We start from the raw sequence: 7916 nt of genomic DNA, 5'->3' as shown, positions 1-7916 counted from the left end.
AGGAGAAGAGGAGGGAGAAACCAGACGACCACACAATAGAAAGAGAGGGAGAAGGACAGGGAGAGGAAAGAGAGAAAGTCAAAAGGAGAAAGAAAAAAAAATAGATAATGTGAGAGACAGAAAGAGGCTGTGAGCGAGTGAAGAAATGAGGAGGATAAAGGAGAAGGGATAGAGGGAGAGGTGGAGGGGAAGATTTTCCCAAGGGGGTGATGTTTGCCCCGGCGCACTCTATCTGGGGAGAGAGAAGAAGACACAGTTGACCAACTAAACATCCTCCCTCCCCCCTCTCCCCTTCATTATCCCTCCTTGTCCCCTCCCACACATATATCAGGTCAATAGCAGCTTTAATAACTATAGCCCCTTCGTGCGGCGGCTATATCAAGAACACACACACAGAGAGACCCCTCCATCGGCACAAAGCCCTTTATTAAATTAGACTTAATTAGCGGCTGTCAGATCAGACTAATCAGTGTGTGTGTAGGGCGCGCGTTGCGTTGTGTGTGTGTGTGTTGGGGGGGTGGGGGTGGTAGTTAACTATTGGTCAAGGGAGGGGACTGAAGAGATTAAGGGAGGCGGTGTCTAATTTAGTGGTGGGGCTCAGCTGAAAAAATGTAGTCACTGGAAGTGATTATCAGACCACATCACCACACTCATTTGGTGAACCATTTCAATCAGTGATCCCTATGGATGCTACAGGTAGCAGCAGCCCAGCAGCAGGTTATCATGACCGTTACTCTGGAAGGAGCCACCGTCCAAACCGCTTTAACATAAGATACGTGTGATTGTATGACTATATAGGTGTGCATAGGTCAGAGTCAGTACCTATATATGAGTATATATTGTGTGGGTGTGTGTTCTGGGTTGGGTGCGTTGAGAGTGTGTGTGGAGGTGGCCAGAGATGAGAGTATGTACTAGAGGGGGGGGGGGGGGTGACCATTCCTCTACATGACAGCTGGGATATACAGATACACCAATTTGTCATAAATCGTGATGGACTGTCCCTCATCCATCTTGTGGCCTTGTCTTGGTGTGTCCTCTCAAAATGAGTGAAATTCTCCTCTTGCCTTCACCTTCGAGAGGAGAGCGGGAGGAAAAGAAAGAGGGAGAAGGATAGGTGGAAAGAAAGAAATCCGTTGTAGAAAGAGGAGAGAAAGCCAGACAAAAATAAAGAGAGTTGCTGTGAGAAAGGAGTAAAGAGGAGAGAAGGAAAGGAGAGGGAGAAGGGCAGGGACTAGGGAGAACGTTTGAGTCGAGAGAAACATTTAGAGAATGCCAGGAAAACAGAACACCAGGGAGCCATAAACAGGTGTGGAATAGTGAGGACAGAGGGGGAGACAAGAAGAGAGGGAGAAGGACAGGGAGAAAGGGAGAAAGAGAGAAAGTCAAAAGGAGAAAGAAAAAAATAGATAATGTGAGAGACAGAAAGATGGCTGTGAGCGAGTGAAGAATGAAGAGGATAAAAGGAGAGGGATAGAGGGAGAGGTGGAGGGGAGAGATTTCCCAAGGGGGTGATGTTTGCCCCGGCGCACTCTTCTGGGGAGAGAGAGAAGACCACAGTTGACCACTAAACATCCTCCCTCCCCCTCTCCCCCTCTTCATTCCCTCCTTGTCCCCCCTCCAACAGTATGGTCAATAGCAGCTTTATAACTATAGCCCCTTCTGCTGCGGATAATCAGAACACACACACACACACAGAGAGACCCCTCCATCGGCACAAAGCCCCTTTATTAATTAGACTTYATTAGCGGCTGTCAGATCAGACTAATCAGTGTTTGTGTAGGGCGCGCGTGCGTTGTGTGTGTGTGTGTTGGGGGGGTGGTAGTTAACTATTGGTCAAGGGAGGGGACTGAAGAGATTAAGGGAGGCGGTGTCTATGATTTAGTGGTGGGGCTCAGCTGAAAAACATGTAGTCACTGGAGTGATTATCAGACCAATCACACACACTCATTTGGTGAACCATTTCAATCAGTGATCCCTATGGATGCTACAGGTAGCAGCAGCCCAGNGCTGGAAGAATAACCATATCAGAATACTTGATGGATAAACTGTCACACACACCAACATCAACACAGCGCAGTTTAGTCAGTTGTCCTGTCGGCCGGGTTGGAACTCTGAGCTTCGAGGCCAAAATACACGGGGGGGCTGTCTGAGTCACATAGACCCCTTGCTCTATACATACACACACACGCACAGGCTCAGTCACACACACAAACACACACACACACACACACACACACAGAAATGGTGTCATGGACATTCTGAAAGCGATCGATTCCTTCAGCAGCTGTTGCTCAGACAGGTGTCTGCTCTTCACACTGAAAAAGGAACTCACGGAACTCAAAAGAACTCACGGAATTGACTTTGAACTGAAAGGTTCTCCTTGTCCAGCATCCCTCTCTTTATCTATCTCTTTCTTTTCCTCCGTCTCATCCTCTCTTTCTCTCATTATTCTCTCCCTCTTACTCCTGTTCTTTTTTCCCTCTCTCTTTCTCTGTCTTCTTCTCTTTCGCTCTCTCAACCCTCTCTCTCTCTCTTCTCCCCTCTTCTCCCTTTCGCTCTCTCCTTCCTTTGTTCTCCCCTTTTCCTCTCACCTTGAGCGGTGGATTTAGTTGCAGTTTTTACTGCCTCTAAAAGTGTCATGAGGATCGAAACTCTGACCCCAAAAAGAGTATAGGAATAGAGTCCCAGTCAAAGGTCAGGCAAACAGTCTCTTTTGTCTTTCTTTCTCTTCTCTCTCTCTGTCTGTGTGTCTGTGCTGTGTGTGTTGTGTGTGTGTGCTGTGTGTGTGTGTGTGGGTGTGTGTGTGTGTGTGTGTGTGTGGTGTGTGTGTGTGTGTGTGTGGTGTGTGTGTGTGTGTGTGTGGTGTGTGTGTGTGTGTGTGTGTGTGGTGTGTGTGTGTGTGTGTGTGTGTGTGTGTGTGTGTGTGTGTGTGTGTGTGTGTGTGTGTCTTTTGTGTGTGTGGTGTGTGTGGTGCGTGGTATGTGGTCGTGGCGTGTGTGTGTGTGGTATGCATGAGTGTCATAATTGCTCTTCAGATCCCCCAAATGAACAGCTTATAACTGTTTTTAAGTGATAGCATAGACTGTAATGAAAGTGTTTTCATATAATTAGAAACAGCTAAATTAACAAGCACAGGCTCACGGCTATTATTCTCTTGACACAAGTCATTCACTCACTCCCCCTTAGCCAGCACGCTAACTCTAGCGGTCCAGGTTGCCCTTTAGACTTAAGTGAATGAGAGAGAGGAGTGTAATGGGATGAAGTCGGGCTAACAACGCAAACGTTGAGTAACATCTCCCAACCATTCCAATACAGATTACTGTCAGACAGAGGAAACCAATTGACACACCATATCGGAGAGTGTGTGTGTGTTGGTATGCCTGATGTGTGTGTGTAGTGTGTGTGTGCAGTGAAGGTGCTTTGGTGCTAAGTAGGGGACTGCCTTGTGTGAAAGCCGATCCGCATTGTGGCCAATAATGGTTAGAAGAGAGAGACAGAGAGAGCGACAGAGAGAGAGACTGAGAGAGAGACAGAGAGAGAGAGACAGAGGAGGTAGGAAAAGGAAGTAGGAGAGGGAGGTTTAGGGTTTGGCCTGGCGTCCTGAGAAAATGACAGTGACCAGGGTGGCAAAAGCTTTCACTGCTCCCAATGGAGTGTGTGTGTGTGTGTGTGTTGTGGTGTGTGTGTGTGTGTGTGTGTGTGTGTTGTGTGTGTGTGTGTGTGTGTGTGTGTGTGTGTGGTGTGTTGTGTGTTGTGTGTGTGTGTGTGTGTGTGTGTGCTGTGTGTGTGTACACCCTCTATGCTAGATCACAGCCCGATGTTTCTTGAGTGGGGAAACATAATCAATTCCAAACCTTGCTGACATTTGCATACAATCACGTGTTTCTCTACTATGCGTGGGAATACTTGGGAACAGATTTAAATTAAAATCACTTGGAGCTGATTTCCTGATGTTTTTACAATCTTTTATGTCCAACAATGAATTTTGGCTCAGAAACTTGGAGGTCAAATAAAAACCACCCGCGGCACGGTAGGGAACCCTGCTCTAAGCCTAGGACTACTATGCAGTGTAGCAGTGTGTACATAAGTGTGTCTACCAGTGCGTGTGTGTGGTCAGAGGCGCCAGAAGTAAAAGAGCCGCCCGCGGTAAAAAGGCTAGAGTTACGGAACATGAGGCGGGTGAAAAAAAGACAAAGATCAACAATGGCGGTCGGTAAAGGGGAATCCAACAAGTGTTGAGCGGCCGCCTGGGTGAACCCTGACCCTTCAGCTGCTGTGCTGCTTGCTTTGGGCTCCGCGCCGCGCGACAGGTGAGCCAGCTAACGGCCGGCCGCTTGAGATAGCTGGGTGGAGCTCGCGTTCACACCACACACACACACACACACCACACACACACACACACACCACACACACACACACACACACACACACACACACACACACACACACACACACACACACACACACACACACACACACACAAACACACACCACACACACACACTGAGAGAGGCACAGAGGACAGGACCCATATATCCTCCAACATTCCTACACATGGACATTGTGTAGTCATAAGACTCACCTATTTTCTCACTCTCTCTTTGAGAAACTCCCCTTCACTCATACGGTAAGTATATCTTGTGATTCAGAAAAAGACACAAAACAAGGAGCCCCCCCCAAAAAAACGACTCCCTGACAAAGCCAAACATGCTCAACAATTTTCACTAGCAATAAACACTTTCCATGCTTCACACTCAGACTATTCTACTCAAAACAGTTAAATCATCATTCTCGCATAGACATATTACAGTTGCAGTCAATTGCTGAAGCAAGCAGTAGGACTTGTGTTCACTATCTCTCTCACACGCGGCTGTTGGCAGCGCTCCAGGGAATATACCGTCAGTCGTATAATTGAATGAGTGATAACATTATGGAGTTATTGGGTGTATGTCAGCAAAGCAATTGGCACTGAGTGAGAGGGAATATATCGTCCACAGTGGTGTGTGTAGCAGAGTAATACATGTGTAATTACATTGTGTGCATCGCGAATAAACACTGTTTGTTTAAACCTGCATTCATGATATCATGGCTTTTTCCTAGACTTGGCAGAAATAGAGGCCTTTGATTGACTATCAGAGCGTTGTGAGTCGTACTGTATAGAGTCAGTTTCTGTGACAATGGTCCGTCCCTCCGTCCGTCCGTCCGTCCGTCCTGTCCGTCTGTCTGTCTGTTCTTGCTGTGTGAGTCTATTAGAATCAATTTTACCTTCAGCTGTTGAACACCACTTCTGTCACCCAGAAACCCCCTCAGCCTCCCGTCTCACTTTCTGTCTGTGTGTCTGTGTGTCTGTGTGTGTCTGTGTCACCTTGTTATTGTAGCAGTGCGGCCTTGGTCACTATATGTGGTTTGCTGGTAGGGTGTAAATATACTCCATTCAGGGGGGGGGGGGGGGGCATTCCTTATTCATCATCCATTGGCCTTCCTAGGTGGCTGAATATATTTGTGCTGAACTGTGTGTGTGGTGTGTTTGCCTATATGTCTGTTTTTAGCAATTACCTCCCTCCCTCTGTGGGCTAGCTATGACTATGCAGTCTTTGCCCTCCCAGCCTCTATGTTATCAGGCCCAGTATGACCCAGGTCATACGGACACTCCTCCTTGCTAAATGTTTAGTCGATACGCCACAGTTCAACAGTCACATGTCAAAAGGTCATCACAGTTAGGCATGTTTCACAACAGGGTTATGGGCTATGGGGTTGGGAGGTTGTAGGGGTAACCGTCTATGATTGAAACAGAAGATTATACAGCCAGGTCACCCATGATACAAGTCAGTATTCGATGTCAATGCATGTCTGAGGACGTCGGAAGATGACGGGGAAATTGGTCACTAGTGGCAACAGTGAGCGCTGTTACCTTGAAGTAGGTTGAGGTTTGCTAGGGTGTTGTGGACAGGGATGGCAGACGCGGTGTAAGAATCTGCCTCTGATTCCAAAGGTTGCAAGTTCCAATCCAGTGATAGAAGGTTGTTTTGGAGATGTTTGTTTTAAGCCCGATCCCAAACCGTAACCCTTACCTTTAATGCTAACCTTAAGATTTCGGAGTCAATGCCTAAACTTAACCTTAATAAACACTTGTAAAATGTATGTTTGCAACAGTTTCAAAATTTGGAAACATGGATGAACGTCTAATTCTGACATGAGACTGTGAGAGCTAGTTGGGATTTTATGAGTTTGGATGGTCTAGTAGTAGGAGTAATAGTAATAGAGTAGTAGTAGTAGTAGTAGTAGTAGTAGTGATGTGTGTGTGGTGTGTGTGTGTGTGTGTGTGTGTGTGTGTGTGTGTGTGTGTGTGTGTGTGTGTGTGTGTGTGTGTGTGTGTGTTGTGTGTGTGTGTGTGTGTGTGTGTGTGTGTGTGTGTGTGTGTGTTGTTTGGTGTGTGTGTGTGTGTGTGGTCACACTCCTGATTGTTTAGCTATGACCTTATGACACATTTTATCAGGGCATTATAGGGACGACCCTTGGCCCTGATACTTTCTATTTCAATACACACTGAGTGTGTGTAAACAGTGAAGCCACACCTTGCTCAAAGGACCATAAATTGAGCCTCAGGGTTTTATCAATGATAGATTACACATGTCTCAGTGAGGCAGCATTAGTAACTACCAGACTCCAGGTGCTGACAGTTGACAGTTGACTGTTTTCCAACATTTTTGTTATGGTCAGTGTGGGAGGTTTGCTTTTGGGGTGGTGTACAGTGGGCAAAAAAGTATTTAGTCAGCCAACAATGGTGCAAGTTCTCCCCACTTAAAAAGATGAAGAGAGCCTGTAATTTTCATCATAGGTACACTTCAACTATGACAGACAAAATTAGAAAAAAATCCAGAAAATCACATTGTAGGATTTTTAATGAATTTTATTTGCAAATTATGTGCGAAATAAGTATTTGGTCACCTACAAAACAAAGCAAGATTTCTGGCTCTCACAGGACCTATAATTCCCTTCTTTAAAGCAGGCCTCCTCTGTCCTCCACTCGTTTAACCTGTAGTTAATGGCCACCTGCTTTGAAACTTGTTATCAGCTATAAAGGACACCTTCCACAAGCCTCAAACAGTCACACTCCAACTCCACTATGGCCAAGACAAAGAGCCTGCTCACAAGGACACCAGAAACAAAAATGATAGGACCTGCACCAGGTGGGAAGACTGAATCTGCAATAGGTAAGCAGCTTGGTTGTGAAGAAATCAACTGTGGGAGCAATCAATTAGGAAACATGGAAGACATACCAAGACCACGGATAATCTCCTCGATCTGGGCGCGCTCCACGCCAAGATCTCACCCCGTGCGCGCGCTCAAAAGGATTCACAAGAACGAGTGAGCACAAAATCCCAGAACCACCATGGGGATCTAGTGAATGACCTGCAGAAAGCTGAGGCACCAAAGTAACAAAGACCGTACCATAGTAACACACTACGCCGCCAGGACTACAAATCCTGCAGTTGCCACGGACGTGTCCCCCTGCCTTAAGCCAGTACATTGTCCAGGCCCCGTCTAAGTTTGCCCTAGAAGCAGCATTATGGATGATCCAGAAAGAGATTGCGCGCAGATGTCATATGTCAGATGAAACCAAAAACTAGAACTTTTTGGTTTAAAAACTCAACTCGTCGGTGTTTCGGAGCGACAAAGCACATGCTGCAGTTGCATTCCACAAGAACACCATAACCTACTATTGACAGCAAGGGGTGGAAACATCATCGCCTTGGGGGCGTTGTTCTGCAAAGGGGACCAGACGACTGCCATCCGTCTAAAGAAAGAGATGAATGGGGCCATGTATCGTGGAGATTTTGAGTGAATAACCTCCTGTCCTATCAGCAAGGCATTTGAAACGATGAAAAACGTCGGCTGGGTCTATCTCTCTCCGG

This window comes from Salvelinus sp. IW2-2015, linkage group LG35 (genome assembly GCF_002910315.2).
Source record: "Salvelinus sp. IW2-2015 linkage group LG35, ASM291031v2, whole genome shotgun sequence".
Taxonomy (NCBI): Eukaryota; Metazoa; Chordata; class Actinopteri; order Salmoniformes; family Salmonidae; genus Salvelinus; species Salvelinus sp. IW2-2015.
The sequence above is the reverse complement of the archived record's forward strand: the minus strand, read 5'-3'. Positions refer to the sequence as shown.